Source organism: Thermobia domestica, chromosome 16, assembly GCF_964235325.1.
Source record: "Thermobia domestica chromosome 16, izTheDome1.hap1.1, whole genome shotgun sequence".
NCBI classification, from domain to species: Eukaryota; Metazoa; Arthropoda; class Insecta; order Zygentoma; family Lepismatidae; genus Thermobia; species Thermobia domestica.
Window position 1 is genome coordinate 139,613,625 of NC_137469.1, and position 16,717 is coordinate 139,630,341.

At 36.1% G+C, this 16,717-nt stretch overlaps 2 long non-coding RNA genes across 2 annotated transcripts in view; both read right to left on the reverse strand.

Moving 5' to 3' along the window:
- LOC145672814 (uncharacterized) overlaps positions 1-16,717 on the reverse strand; it is a 105,055-nt gene that overhangs the window by 69,845 nt on the left and 18,493 nt on the right. The window lies entirely within an intron of this gene.
- On the reverse strand, positions 7,049-15,953 carry LOC145672813 (uncharacterized). The gene is made up of 3 exons (XR_014128675.1): positions 15,774-15,953; positions 8,512-8,657; positions 7,049-7,553 (listed from the first exon to the last, which is right to left on the reverse strand). It is a non-coding gene; the product is annotated as an uncharacterized LOC145672813 (long non-coding RNA).

Genomic DNA, 16,717 nt, shown 5'->3' on the forward strand with positions numbered 1-16,717 from the left:
AGAGATTTTAAATAGACAAGGAATTAATTTTATTCATAACTCGCTCTATTTATACTCCTTATACGACATATGGGCCTGAAGATCGTTCAACCGAAAAGTAAAAGGATATATTTCTCGAGTACGACTCAACAATGAAGCGGAAGGGAATAACATGAACAACAAAATTGAACATTTTTTTCTTTCTGCATTAATAGCACAATATAGTTCTTATAACAACAGTAACTACTAGAGTTCAAAAATTTGCAACACTGTTTTTAGTTTGCATATTTTCCGTCCAACTTGTCATCTGTGGCGCACTATACATATACTTACCAGTGACCGGGCGAGGCTGTGCCGAATTACACCCTCAAAACTCCAGAAAAAGACAGAAAATGAAATATGTGGGCAGGTAAACTGACAGGAGGGGACATTTGACTAAGAACATAGCAGTAGTGTCACACAAGCAGTGTTGCTATCTATACACAAACTAATAGTTTTTTTTTTATAAATAGAACGTACACTAGTTTATGGCATTAAAACAATTCACATAAAACGTAAAAGAAAATGAGGAAATGTTGGGTTATCAGTGATGCCAAATAAGGGAGATATGAGGCTCTAAATTTGAGAAATTGTGGTCCGTACAGAGAAACGAACAAATGTACTACAACGACAAGACTGCAGAATGAACAAATGTACAGTAGGGAGTAAACTACAGCATGCACAGCATCCATTGGCTAACGGGCCTGATACATGATTCACCCAGAAAGGGCACATGTTATAGCCGTCGTAGAAAGAACAACTCCCATGTGACATAATGTAGAAATGTGAACAGCAAGTATTCCTGTAGCGCAGCAATTCCAATTGTGTATGTGTGTAATTGATATCTCGAACAGTTCCCAAGAGTTATAACATGAACTGTCTTGGGGTTGCAGCACTGCATAAAATCCTGCATGCCTTCCAAATGACAGAAATGACGGTGTAGCGCCTTAAAAGAGTACAGAAAAGCTGTGGCACGAAAGGTAACAAATCTGTGACAAGGTCTGTCCGAATCAATTTGCAAAGATTAATGACCTGTGATAGGTGTCATTCGAGAGTATAGGAAACGTTAGCATGTGAGACAACGATGAAGATAAAACACACTGCATTCAGGTTACCAGTAATATACAGGCGCAAAATATTTTAACATAATACACCAATTCATACAACAGAAAAGCCATAGATAGTATGGCAAAATACGTAAATTTCTCGCCCTAGACGCACACGCTCGATATGACGTATCCAACCTGTTAGTCACTGAATGCTGTGGTTTAGTCCTTACTGTACGTTTGTTTCTTCTGCGGTTTTGTTGTTGTTGAATAATTGTTCGTTTTATTGTACGGACCCCATAATTTGTAAACTTTACAGCCTAATATCTTCCTTATTTTGCAACACTAATAACCCACTCTTTGCTTATTTTCTTTCACGTTTTATGCCAATTGTTTTAATGTCGTAAAATGGTATACGTTCTGTTTAAAAACACTTTAAGTTTGGGTTGTGGTGGCAACACTTCTTGTGTGACTCTACTGATATGTTCTTGCTTGCGTGTCCCCCTCCTAAAGGTATGAGGTTACCTGAACGCATATTTCATTTTCTACCTTTTCCCTGTGTATATCTCCGCACAGCCTCACCCGGTCACTGGTTGGTATATATATTATACGTAGCGGGAAAACCAGGCAATTCCGCATCGAGTGACTACACCAGGATAATTAACGATTCACAATTGGCCAGTGTACCAATTTTCATAAATATCTAGCTGTCATGATTCGCATACGTCCCTTGTAGTGATAGAGCGCTTACTTCTGCTACGGGATGGACCTCGTTCGATCTCACGCTATAAAAGTTCGTGGTGGATACCATCGCACCCATGAGTTTTCTCGGGATTATCTTTTTTCTCCTACATTCTCATTTCACAAATTATATCCCAATAATTAGTTTCCATGTATTATCGGTTTCGATTATTGGATCGGATTTGAGTCTAGCATCCCTTCGGTAGCAAAGTTACATGGAATGGGAATCGGAACAGCGTCTCCTTGCCAAAGTCACGTACGCTACCCACATAGCCATGAGCGATCTCCTAGAAAGCATAGACTTCATATAATTTGAGTTTTTCCTCGATAGATAATTCTGTACTGAAACAAAGTATAACAATCAAATATGTGTATCTTTCCGAATTCTAAGGATATTTTTGTAAGTTGGACCACGTTCTAAGACTCTTGTTAGTTGAATTATGGTATTTAATTGTAGTTAATTTGTCTCAGTCAACGTTTGATAAAATATCCCAAGAATTCTTCAATTTCTTCGGGGTAGCCCTTGTGCCGCCCCTGTACCACATTGAATTCATGGAAGTTATGGCTAAAAATAATAGACATTCCCTTTCCCCTTACTTTGATCCTACATTTTTTCTCGAGTTATGGCTATTTTTTCCTTTTTACCGAGATTTTCGGCTGGTCATAGCGCCGAAAGGAAGCATTTCTGCACCCAGGTTGGTCTATACGTTTGTTTTGTCTTAGTGTCAGGAATCAGCTCCCAAAAGTTGTCTGTGTTGTTTTGAAACACCCTATATATTTCTATCCTGTTTCTGATTACAGGGCTCATAGTAGTCTGGTCTCTTCTAAATAGTTGAAAAGTGACCAAAGCACATGGAAAAGTGACCAAAAAGTTACCAAAATCTCATCAAAAAGTAACTTTAAACCTTGATGTCAAACTTGGTCATAAATTAAATTTTACATATTTTTTTTTTCAACCAACGTAGGGCCGGCTGGATCATAGCTGAAATAGTAATGTTTTAACATGTTAAGATTAAAAGTTATTTTACTTAAGTTTGTCAGTTAATAATAATAAAAAATGGATTACTTGTGTCTAGAGGTTCATTATTAATTACATATTTGCTTGGTTCTAGAAGAAACAATACACGCAGAAGGGCTCTCAAACCCACCTTGAGAGCTTAAGCACTCACCAACCACTCACTATGCTTTAGGAAGAATAAAACGCTGAAGTGAGAATAAAGCTGACTTCGTTCACTTTTCAGAAGAATAATAAATTTCTGCCTTTTTCCATTTATATATTTTTATAATATTTTTCTTAGAAAACTGCCAATGCAAAAGATAAATCATACGACAAAAAAATGACTTTACCCCCCAAAAAGTAACTTTTAGTGACAAGCTTGAAAAAAAGTAACATTAATGACTAACTTGAAAAAAAAAAGTAAGTCTTAGTTAAAAAAAAGTGACTCGCTATGAGCCCTGTGATTAGCTCATGTATTAGCTTCCAGTATTCCCCAAACAAAACAAAAGTGAACTAAATTCACTAAATCGCCTTCTCCCGTATGCTTTCTTGTTGTATAATATTGTACTTATTATATATTTATATTGTAGTTGACAGAGATTGCCAATATTGATTGAAACATCTGGTTAAAATGTAACTACATGAATTCCCTCTTTAGTGCTGAAATTCCCTCCTTGCACCTTACCGCCATTTTAGGCGAGATGGGATTAGGCAAGATGGGAACTTCCATCTCGCCTAAAATGGCTGACATTCTTATCTTGAAGTTAAATCATTAAGCGATGTGGGATTAGGCGAGATGGGATGGAATTACTTGTTAAATGGTTTTTCAGTATCATTTGTGGGTGGCTTTAAGTTAGGAAGGAATTTTAACGGGATTGCCCTTATATATACATCAAGTCGTACAGTGTAGCTTCCCGTTTTGGCTAGTAGTTACATCGTATACAGGGATGGATCCAGGGCATTCTTCTGGGGGGGAGGGGGCGATGGGTTGTAATATTACTACTTAGAGCTACTTTCAAGAGCTCTAAGCTCTGGGATGAGTTTTATTTACATATAAAATAAGTAAGTTTCCTCTTCTGGGGGGATCGCCCCGATCGCCCCCTTCCCTGGATCCGCCCCCTGATCGTATGTTTGTAATTTTTTGTATAGACTTGTACAGTATTTTGAAGGAAAGATCGACTTTTCTACAAGAAATTCAGCCATCAAAATAAATAAATAAATAAAAATAAAAAGAATATAAATTAAGGAGACAATGCCTCTAGTTCTAGTTCCTATTAAATGTTAACCCATAATATAAAAAAAATAAAATCGGAATATGCTTAAATAAGTGAAAACTGATTATTTTTAATCTTCCTCATTGTCATTAATAACGACATAAGAATGATTCTATCTAGATCGACTGTCAAATTATGCCAGTTTTGCCAAGGTACTTTTTTCTTTTTTTTTTTTTTAATATCTAAATCTAGTCATCCCATTTTAAGTTAGAAACACAGAAACACAGTGGTTATTAATTAAATTGTAAAGTTTTTTTTCCCTTTTCGATGGGTTCCAAAGATATAAGCTATATATGAAACTTATAATGGTTATATCTTACGTTGACCTATAAATATTATTAACAATATTGCAATTTCTGTTTTAATTTACGAAAGATGGATCTTTAGAGAGCAAATGGATCAAAGAAAAGGAAGACAAGGAAGCATATTTACATGAAAATAAAGTGAAACACACACCGGTCAATGCTTTCTTTACCTAGCAGGCATATTGTTTGGAACCGACAACATGAGTTTTGGATCCTTGCGCTCAGGTTGAGACCTGAAATGATGAAGTTGCTTATCAATTGCGAAAATGACTTATAAAAAAAAAACTAACTTTCCTTTGGACAAATTTCCCAAATGCGAAAATGGACAAATCTCAACTAACATACTGGGCAAATTCCCGAACTGACATTGCCAAGCAGTGACGTAACTAGTGATGGGCAGTGGGAATATTCCTGGCGGGAAGGAAAATAAAAAATGGGAATATTCCCGTTTTTTTCTGGCATATAAATTTCCGGGAAGGAATTTATTTCAATTTCTTTACTTTTTCTTCCAAACTATAAGAACCATGTGACTAATTACTTTATTTTAATTTACTTCTATGTTTTAAATACAAGGTGTGACTATTAATATCCAGGACTGACGTTACAGCACAAACCGATCACTCGCCTGAGAGAGGCGCTGCTGGTATCCGGAAGGTAGTACATCTGCACAAGCTCTACGAAGCGCGTGTCAATTGGAAACAAGAGTTTCGCTGGGAAAGACGCGTGGAAACGTATCTGGTGCTGTGTTGTGTCGAAATGGTAAACCCACACAGCAATGAAATATTTTCAAAACGTTTCTAAAACGTGCCATCATTTTCCTTCAGAAAATGTATCCTACTTCCCTTAAGGAAATATATTCCATATGTTGTTGAAAACATTTTCCACATAATACTGAAAACATTCTCTGAATATACTCAAAAACGTTGTAGAAATATTTTATACGCCGTTAGAGAAGATTTCCAAAAAATGTTTCCTGTACAATTTCCAAACATTACTGAAAATGTATTTGGAACGTTTTATACAATGTTAACGGAATGGTTTTTAAAATGTTTCTCATGGAATATTTTAAAATTATTTACTGGTAACACAGACAATATTTTCCTACATATGCCAAAATATATTTAGTGAATATTTTTTGTACATCTCAGAAAATATTTAGAGAATAGTTTCTGTGCATGACAAAATATTTAGGGAATATTTTCTGTACATGACAAAATATTTTCTGTACATGATAGAACCCGAAGCCCATAGGCCAACCCGGTTACTATTGCAGATACGGAAACAAGGTAAGATATAGAAGGAAATTTTTAAAATGCAGCAAGTTTTGTATTTATATTAGTATACCGCCCAATAGTAACGAGAAGTACAACCCTGCCACTGTTGGATAACACTGAATGAAAGAAAGTGTGGTTTGAAATTATTTGGACCAAAGGGAACGGAAAGACACAATGAAAAATATAGTGCAAGACCCAATTTCGCGTCCTTCGTATCTGCTCTTCCTCCCCCCCCCCCAACACCGTGGTTGCTACGCCACTGGCGTAGATATTGCATTTGAATGTTTATTCTTTACTGTGTCTCCTTTCAATTCTTCTCGGTGTAGCTAATTTTAAACTACACATTATTTCATTCGTGTAGCCCAACATGATGTATGGTAACGCATTTTCTTTATTGAGCGGTACACTAGTACAAAAACAAAAGTGTTGCTGGAATTTAAAAGTGTCCTTACATATCTTACCTTGTTTTCATACCTGCAATAGTAACCGAGTTGGCCTATGGGCTCCAGCCTTTTGCGTCATTGTGTATATATAATGGCTTCTTGCTGGGAACAAATAGTGGGTCGAAAACAAGGCGGCCAGACTGTGACATAGCAGCTGGAAGAAAACATAATATTCTTCTGTCCAATTTTACCTGCTTAGACGCATTTGCCTCACTCTGTCTTCATGACGAAAAACCATTGCGGCCCACAGACTCAGACAAAAAAAATAAATATATAAATAAATAAAAGAAAATAAAAATTAATAATAATAATAATAATAAAGAGTGTAAATTGTAACTACAATAATGTTAGCTTGTTCTCATAATTTTAAGCATTATTTTTTACTAAAAATCTTATTTATACAAATGGTTTCTGGGTGTTCCACTGGTGCTACTGGTATGTGGCCACGCCGTGCATATATGTTGGGCTGTCTTATGTGACTTACGAGATTCAAACAGGATATTAGTGTGTTCACAATCGTCGCCTGCCAGTTTTGAAAGCGGTTGTATTTGATCCATTAAAAAAAAATTGAGGTTTAGACATCCAATTCAGGAAACAATTGTTGGCAATCCTTTTCCTATCTTAAAAATAATAAATTCAATATAGCCGCTTTGAAAACTGGAACGCGATGATTGTGAAGACTAATTTGCAGTCTGAACCTCGCAATATGACATAAGACACGCCAACATACATACACAGCGTGGCCACATACCAGTAGTAGCAGTGGAACACCCAGAAACATTCTGTGCATAAATAAGATTTTGAGGAGGAGACAAAAAAAAAAAAAAAAAAAAAAAAAGAGAGCAAGCTAACATTATGTAGTTATAATTTACACTGTCCACTACAATAAATATACATATGTATCAGTTTATATCGGTTAGTAGTTTAATAAAAATATAAATATACACTTTTCTGGCTTTATTTATTTAAATTCTCTTCAGCAGAATCTTCATGCTGCTCGTATTATTTGTTTCTATACATTAAGAACAATCTTCTCAAATATCAGAAATTCACATTTTAACTTCTAAAAACTTGTTCTAGGAAATTATGTCACTGACACGCTAATTCAATAAAAATCAACAACAACAATATTTATGTGTGTTGCTAAAAATATGTTCCACAAATCTACGGCGCATGGGGAATAGATCTTTTCACGAAATGTCACTTTCTTGCTACTTTCAAGAAATATCATATTGCTGAATAACCAGAAATACTCATTTGCTTCTGTATAATCTCACTTTTGATTACCACAACTAACTCTAATTTCGACGCTGGGAATTGTCACTTCAAGTTCTGTGGAACTGCAGCTGAATTCTTAACTGATTTTCTTGTTCGTCTCTGTATGGCATGTTGAAGCCAAATCCCAATAATCCACGCGATCTCATCGTTAGTTACGTTTCTCTCGTGTTGCAGTTTCTGAAAATAAAAATAATAGGTAGTGTTTAATAACATAATAACAGCAGGGAATGATTAGAGATCAATTATTACATCTTAAACTTACAAAAATATTTAAAATGTTTGTGTAGGACCTACAGTAGGTTGTGAAGACAATAATGTGTTACAAAAGTAACATCCTGAAGAAAGTATAAAGGGCAAGGAAGACAAGAGCTAAAGCTGAAAGTGACATACCTCAGACTGTAGCTTAATTACGGACGTTGTAACATGTTGAAGTTGTCGCACTTTTATTTTTAAAAAGTATAGCATCTTATAAATATTAAACCTAATATTAAAAATAATAATAATTTGAAAACATGTGGCAGCATTTGAGTTGATGAACTAGCGTCTCATTCCGAAGGCTCCGATCTCAAATCTGGGCCCGATCATTCTTTTTCCCTCAGTCGCACAAGATGAATGCCGAGATGGTTACTAAGGCTTTGATGACCGCTACCCTGCTCGATTTCTTTGCCACGGAGCAGGCCATACATATTACTTTGCCTTATACAAATAAATAATTTTGATAATGTAGGAATTAATCATGAAATGCTCAAGAAAACCACCAACATGACAGAAGAATTCAGTAAAAGGATGAAATATATTTTATACATATTCAGCTCTCTCTTCCACGGGCACTTAAATGTAACGTGTCACTTGAGGACAGGAAAATTGCACATTTTGCTAAAATAAGGATTTCCAAAGCCTATTAAATGTTATAACAGCGGTTGCAGTATATGCTTTTGGGAAATAAAGTTTACAGGAAGATGGTTCTGAGAAGTATTAATGGCACAATAGTAAGTATTTAAAGCGAAGAAAATAAAAAGGGCACCATTTTTTTTTACAATATTTTAAACATAGTGTATCCCTCTTCAAATGACATCTTCTATATTTTTTTCCACTCTGAAAATGAGATTAAAGAACAGTAGGGAGAGTTTCTTACCTATTATTGTGTTAGTGGTTAACGAGGAAAGCTCTTTCCTTTTGCACCGTGCCAACTAAATTGCTCAGCTATTGCACTTGTCTTTTTCATGATGTTTCTTGTGATGGCTTCTAAGCTGTGACCTCCCAGTTTTTCATTTCTTAGACCTGTAATGACATACACATTAAGCACTCAAATAATAGTAATGGAAATTTAGAGCATACAACTGATGCCCTTAAACAAATTACATTGATTTTAGACGACAGTCTCACCGAGTCAGTTGCAATTGGCGCATCCTCAAAAATTAATATTTGCACTGACGTTTTATTTTTCCAATAAAACAAAAGTTACATACCAATTTTCAAGCAGTTGTACAGGGTTGGCAAAAACCATGGTTTTTATTGAAAAAAAAAACAGTTTTTTTGTTTAAATAATTTACTCTTTGTATTTATATTAGATATGGACAGAAATTAATTTGTTTCGTCTTGGTGTTATTATGCAACAACAAGGTTATGCTGAAAGGGAATCCAAACCGCTTCTCGGCTTACATCCAAGAGAAATTGTCCATTTCGACACGAAACCGGGACTAATTGGTCACAAGTGAGATTGTCGACTCACTCACGAAGGACTCCTGATAAAAATACGTTATACTGATCTTTACATAGGCCTAGTTGTTAATATAATTGTCAAAAGTCATTTCAGAAGGACAAAAAGATAAGTAGTTACAGAAGTAAAAACATTATACAGAATTACATATAAATCAGGAAACTCCCGCCTTAGCCATTGGGGAAAATCCTATTATTAGTTTAAATGTATTTGTATGTAAAATTTTAAGGTCAACGTATCATATTAAATGACAAATTTATTATGTAGATAACATTCAACAAAATTAAAACAAAGTCGAATCCAAGCTGATGTTGGAAGCTACGTAGGCAGTTGATACATTTTGCCAATTTCTATCAATATATTTAAGCAACCTTGGCTTCTTTATAAAACAACAGGCATTCAGGCAAGTAGAAATATACAATTTGGTTTCGTTTCGTATGTTTAGGCTTAACATCCTTATGAAATACCAAAGTTATCACGGAGAAGACTTTCGCTTAAAGGGACACCGAATCGCTACTTGGTTTACACTTGAAAGATGGGTTGTGGTTCGACCGAGAATTGAACACGGGACCCCTTGATTAAAAGATGAAAAGTAGATAAACATAATGCATATGGTGTGATATGTGGAGACCACACCATGAAGTTCACACGATTTAAAGCATTTTTCGTTCCTTTTTTCTTTTTTCGCTTAAACCTGTTGGTTTTTTTGAAAAAAAAAAAAAACAGCTGTTTAAACCAGCCAACCCTGCTGTTGTAAATTAGAAATTGATGAAAGCAACGTATCTATAAAAAAATACTACGAAATCTACAGGAAGACGAGGAATAATTTAACAGTTTCAGAATATACACGCTGGTTATAAAGTCAATACCTATTTTTAATCTAGATTATCCTAGAAATTGGCATCAGCTTAGCTGGCGTGTGATACTGTTAACATTTTAGAAGTTGTGGAAAATGCGGATGCATACGTTGAAATGTAACTTAATAACCAAATGGTGCACTCTAATAATGTATTCGATGAAAATAAAACTGTGATAAGTTGTTTAGTTTTAGAAATATTCATTGTTACAAATAAGAACTGACTTTACACCCACGCTGTATTCAGGGAGTAGTAATGCAGAAAACAAACTATTCGCGAACATGGATGAGAGAGACTTTCTAGCATGCATTGTTTAACAAGTCACGTATTTCCAAATTACTTCCAAAACAAAACCTACACGAAGTTGTTCTATCAGAATTCATAAATATCAAATTCTGCGGAGAATTGTAGGTACTATAACGTCAGCAACCTATAATAATACACTAGTTTAGCATTGTTCACAGATTGAAAATATTATGTATAACTCAAGAAGCAGGTATTGTACATGGAAATTAAGATGAAATGAAACAATTAGTTTAACGTCCCACGTTTATGCATCCAGGGTGAGACGCTGATGATGAGAAATGAATGAAATAGTGGAATAAAGTAAGTGGGAGGAAACGGGACAGCCCCGAGAAAACACACGCACACGGTTTGTCTACCACAAAGCCCGCTTGACGTTAGCTGGGATCGAACCAAGGACCCCATGCAGCAGAGATGAACTACGTTCTTTCTAAACGTTTCAACTAGTTCTAAACGTACTCGCTTCACTGTCGGACCAACGATTGAGCCTCTTTCACTCTAATATACGGAATTTTCAAAAACTCTCGAACACGTGTCTACTAACTTTTACCACCCATCTCCCTTAGGCTTATAGACATAATCGTGGGACGTTAAACTGAAAGATTTCATTTTCATTTCATTTCATATTTTTTACCACCTCCATCGCTGTCAGCACCCTTCTTCTTCCCTTCTTTTTTTGAAAAAGCCCAACACACCTTAACCCATATGTGGTTTTTCGGGTATTTTCGAGTTTGTTTTTTCTTCGGGTTTAATTGAGGATTTTTTTAAAAAAAATATTAAAATGCCTTTAGGGTAAAAGTGTTAAAATGTGATTTATATTTCAAGATTATGATTGTCACAACTTGCAACAATTTTATATTCACTGCTGTTTTGAAAAATGACTGTCATTTTGAAATTTTACGTTGGATCGCCGCCAAAATATACACAGTTAATTTAGTGTCTTGTGCTTCTACTCTGAAAATTTCAACTTGAAAACTGAAAATTGCGGTGTGGATACCCGCTATTTTGAAATTTTAGGTTGGTATGCCGCCAAAATCTGAACATGAGAAGTTTAGTTTGTCTCGTACTTGTACCCTGAAAATTTAAACTTAAAAGACGGAAAGTGGTACCCTGTTGTACGTGTGGTACAGGCAGACGAACGAACAAATATAGAACGAATCAGCCTAATACCCTTACTGACATTCGCCAAATATATTAATTGAAAACAATATATTAATTTAATTTAAACAAATCAATCTATAACTCATGTTTTATAAAATAAAAGTTTCAAAATGTCTTAAATAAAATTAAATATTTTCTAACGTAAAATAAATGGTTCTATTGTTGAAGTTCACTGCCGAAAACCTGAACAAGCGGTAGTTGGCCAGTACTCCAAATTATATGCCAGTAGCAAGACTAACTTTATAAAAATTGTTGCGTGAGTACCGCAGGATTCTGAAACGTGTAGTTTTGGAGAGTGCACATCTCAGTTTTTAAGTGAAGTCTCGACACGACTACGGTAGGTCCCATAGTTTTGGCGCTATAGACCTTTAAAGTTCATCTTTTCATATTTTCGGCAGCCTACAAGTCCGAAAGGAAGCAATTGTGCACCAAGGTTGGTCTATACTTTTTGTCTTATCTTGGTGTGAGGAATCATCTCAAAAACGTTGTCGGTGTTGTTATGAAACACCCTGTATAATTCAATTTAATAAAGTAAATGTTTCAATTGTCTTAAATGAAACTAAACATCTTACAGCGTAAAATAAACAGATTTATTAGGGACGCGTTGGCTCAGTGATAGAGCGTTCACCTCCGGTGCTTGGGGTCCCTGGTTCGATTCCAGCTCGCGCCGTGTCGACTTCTTGGTGGATAAACACCGTGCTCGTGAGTTTTCTTGGGTTATTCCGTTTCCTCCCACTTGGTTCATTCCACCATTTCATTCATTTCTCATCATCACAGTCTCCTTTAGCCTAACCGGCATAACCGTGGGACGTAAAACTGAAAGAGTTCATTTCATTTTTTTCAAATAGTTTTATTGTTGAAGTACCGGTATTCAGTTTCGATGCTTTGTGCGTTCAATTGCGGGAATTTCCCGAGCACTTCTTTCGCGACGAAGGTTTATTATTATTTTCCGAAAATGCAAGCTTTCTTTACTGCACATCGAAACTTCCACTAGTACAAAGTTTGAATTCAGCACTTGAAATAGTAAGCGTTACGCACTCTTCGAAACTCCGAGCACTAAGATTCTTAAATTTGACACGAAATTTTACGCTATTGCTGCTGATTCTACAGAAAGCTTATTTGAAAAGTAGCAACAAATAACTAAACTGTTGTTGGAAAACCAAACTCTACTGAAGAATACCAGTGTTGCCATCAAAGATAATAAAAAAAATACTAATAGTTTTATCAATACACTACATATTTACTAGTACTACCAGCACCTATGGCACTAAACCCATCAGATGTATGAGGGATAATGTCCTTCGGCGTCGCTAAGTAAGCGAGCACACTATTCACGGAAAGTATTTTCTAAAATATAAAATTGCATATTTTACTTCAAATCGGATATAAGCACATTCCATAAATGAATTTGTTCTATAATTATCTCAATCTAAGATACGGTTTTTCTAAATGCATTCAGTGCATTAAGAACTTTATAAAGACCTTACTTTGGATGTTGTATACCTTAAGGTGAAAGCACCTAATGTGACCAAGGAAAGTCCAAAATCTGATAATAATCACTTCCAACGTGATCACGTTAATTGCACCAATAATATAATAACGAAAATCTCAAAAACTCAGGTGGGTCCAACCCGAAAAAACCCGGTGTATTTTTCCGGGCTGAGCCCACTTGGGCAAACCCTGAATACAATACAATACAATACAATACAATACAATACAATACAATACAATACAATACAATACAAGAATAATTGTAATTTTTCGGCAAATCTAGTCTGATGGCCCCCTTGAATTTTATATATACTTACATTCGCCTGCCGCAAATCACTTAAGAGATAATAACAAAATTAGCGAAAGAATTATAATTTTTCAACAAATATTTCGAGCGGCACGCCAATAGTAAACCTGCACGCAGAATTAGGCAATACTCGAGCAGGCTGTTTTACCAAATTTTGACGTCTTCCGGTTTCTTTTTGCAGAACATGCACTAAATGAAAAATCCTTAAGTTTAACGTCCCGCCGCTTAGGCTAAAGAAGACGGTGATAATGAGTGAAAAGAAGAAAGTGGGGAGAAACGGGATAACCCCGAGAAACCCACGAGCACGTTTGTTCACCACAAAGTCGACACCGCGCGAGCTGGCATCGAACCAGGGACTCCAAGCACCGGAGGTGAACGCTCTACCACTAAGCAACCGTGCTCCCCTATGCACTAAATGAGGAGCTCTAAAAGAAAATGCGAAACAACTTGTGCTAGGTGGCCAGTAAAAAGTAAGAACGCTACTTAACCGAGTCAGGGCAGAAGCACAGCAGGGGTCCCGAGCGACAGCGTAGGAAGCAGGCACATCAGCGACAGGGGGGCGGGGGGTACGCATAAAAGAGTACGGATGGTCATTTACAATATTTGTAATTATTCTTATCTTCAAAAACACTTAATTTCTATCCTTAAAAAAAAAACCTTTCACAGCTAATACACGTGTGTTACACCCCCTTTCTTTCTCACCTTTACAACTGAAAATAGTGTATGTAGAGCTATTGCCTCTGTTCCGAATTTTTCTTCGTGAATACATCTTTTCCACACTTTGCGCAGTTGATTTTACGCGCTTCACCATACCATGACTCTGCAGAAACTTTATAATCCTTCTCTCTTTATTACACAATTCTTTATAAAAAAAAATCACATTACGGCCATCGCAGATGTTCACAACTGACGTATGAACCGGAAATTCCCGCCGCTTACTCCTACCCTATTTGTATTCAAAATCCATTTCAATAAGCTGTGCAATGACACAAATAACTTACATTCACACTCTTATTCCTTCACGAAAAATACTTCACATCTTACCTATAAATTTTGTTCTCGGTGTAAACGTCTGCTCGAATGATCCCCACAATTATTAAAACCCAGTGGTGTATTTAAGGGGGGCTTCCGGGTTTAAGCCCATTGAAATTGTATTAAAGTAAATAAATTATCTTGCAGAATTTTTTCATGTCCAGGAACAAAGTTAGCCAAGCGCCTGTTCCCTAAAAAAATCGTGAATACGTCATTAAAATGGTAATATACGCGCCATTATCCTGTGATCAAAATAGACGAGTACGTGCCTGCTCCCCCTCTTGGGCCCCCGCCTTCACCCTCCATGACTCGGTTAGATGGTATTCGTGCTTTTTAGTAGCCCGCTAACACAGATTGATTTCTATTTTTTGTACTGTACTTCTTATCCACACATCAGGACTCAGTATAAATACGCAAATCGTAAAAGAATTGTAACTTTTCGACAATTAATTCTGACGGTCCCCTTGAAATTTTATCTATACCAAGTGAAAAATTTATACTTCGCTTGGCGAAAATCATTGAATACACAACAAGAAAGAAAGTGGCGAAAGAATTATATCTCACTAAGTATTTCGAGCAGTGTTTCTTCTAGACCTGTTTTTGGGAGGGCAGTGCCCCCCGGAGCATACAAAACAATACGTTTATAATAATAACTAGAATAGTATTAGCAATGCCCCGGGAACATTACTTCTGAAAGAAACACAGATTTCGAGTGGCACGCCAGAAGTATAACTACACGCAGAATTATTATAACCTGTCATTGAAATGGTAATATACGCCTGGTAACTCTTTACTTTGGGCAAGGCAGTAATATTATAAAGTACAAATCGCCGAGCGAGCGTTAGCGAGTGAAGGCGGGTTAGAGCCGCGCAGGGCACGTTGTTTTCTGTCTTTCCTTCTTGAGAACTGTAACTAACTGCAGGAACAGGTTCAGATGAATTGTTTATTGCCACTTCCTTGCCTAAAGTAAAGTCTTGCCCACATCCTTTCCCTTTGGAAAGCAACCACTCGCTCCTGCTGTCCTCCACCTTTGCCCTGCTCTGATTCAGATAGTATTGTTGCGGGAAGGTTCTAGAACACAGGTCCCCATATAGGTTAATAGATTTTTTCTCTATACCAAAGTAAAATATTTAATTCACATAGTATTGCCAAGCGAGCGTTAGCAAGTGAAAGCGGGTTAGAGCCCCGCAGGGCACGTTGATTTCTGTTTATATTACAGATAAATGGGAAGAGAGACCTGTGTTCTAGAGCCCTGCCTATTGGTGCTTTTTAGTGGCCACGTAGTACAGGCTGATTTGTATTTTTTGTACTGTAGCTTTTACGTGATATATCCGGAAATTATTAAACTAATTCATTTTTCAGCAATTATTTCGAATGGTGAGCCAAAAGAAACCTGCACGGTATTTTATGTATAAACATAAAAAAATGGAAATCTAGCCTCCCACATGAATTTACTAATTTGTAAACAAATTTGTAACTTTTACAGACAATAAAGCAAAATTATTTTATGTAATCGTTTTACTTACCGACTTTTCTTGTAAGCTCCTGCGTTGTCACAACTTCTTCTTCTTCTTGTTACTTTCTTACCCCGGCTTTTACCTTTGGATAGTTTATAAACTGATGATTTTGACGGTATTGGTGCACTTTATACGGTCCACTAAGATAAACTGATCGTGTAAATATGTTCACAACTTCACAGGGACAGATCAACATTCAAATTCAACATATCGCGCAAGGAATGCTGGTACTTTTGAGAAACAAATGACGGTTGATGTAGCGATGCTATTTTGCGATCGCAAATAAATGCCTGTGCGATGCCACCAGGATATTATAAATTTCAAATTTTTAACAAATGTATTTATTTGATGCTGCTATAATTAGTATAATGATTGGTAATAATGCTACTACGATACTCTTGTGAGAGAATTTATTCAACATTCGATAAAATATTCTGGAAATAATTCTAAAATATTGCATGAAAATATTTCATTTAAGGTTATTCAGAACGTCCAAACAGTTTGTGTCTAAAACGATAGATGGCGCCACCGTCACCAATGTTAACATATACAACTAATAAAATTAAAACAATCAAATATAAAATAAACAGTTCAAAAATTAAGCAAAACCGGATATAATCTGGTTAATGGACGTTACAAAATCTAGGGAATGGTACGTGTCGATTTCAGATATTGTTATTAGTTTCATTGTTAGAGGCCACCATTGTTAAGTAAACAATCAACTTTATCTGCCGTACTTTCTACCAGAAACTGACCAAACTTTGCACACCCATTTAAGATTGAGATATCTAGGGAATGGTACGTGTGGATTCCACATATTGTTGTTAGTTTCATTGTTAGAGGCCACCATTGTTAAATAAACAATCAACTTTATCTGCCACACTTTCTACCACAAACTGACCAAACTTGGCACACCCATCGGATTAGCGCAGAGATATCTACTGAATGGTACC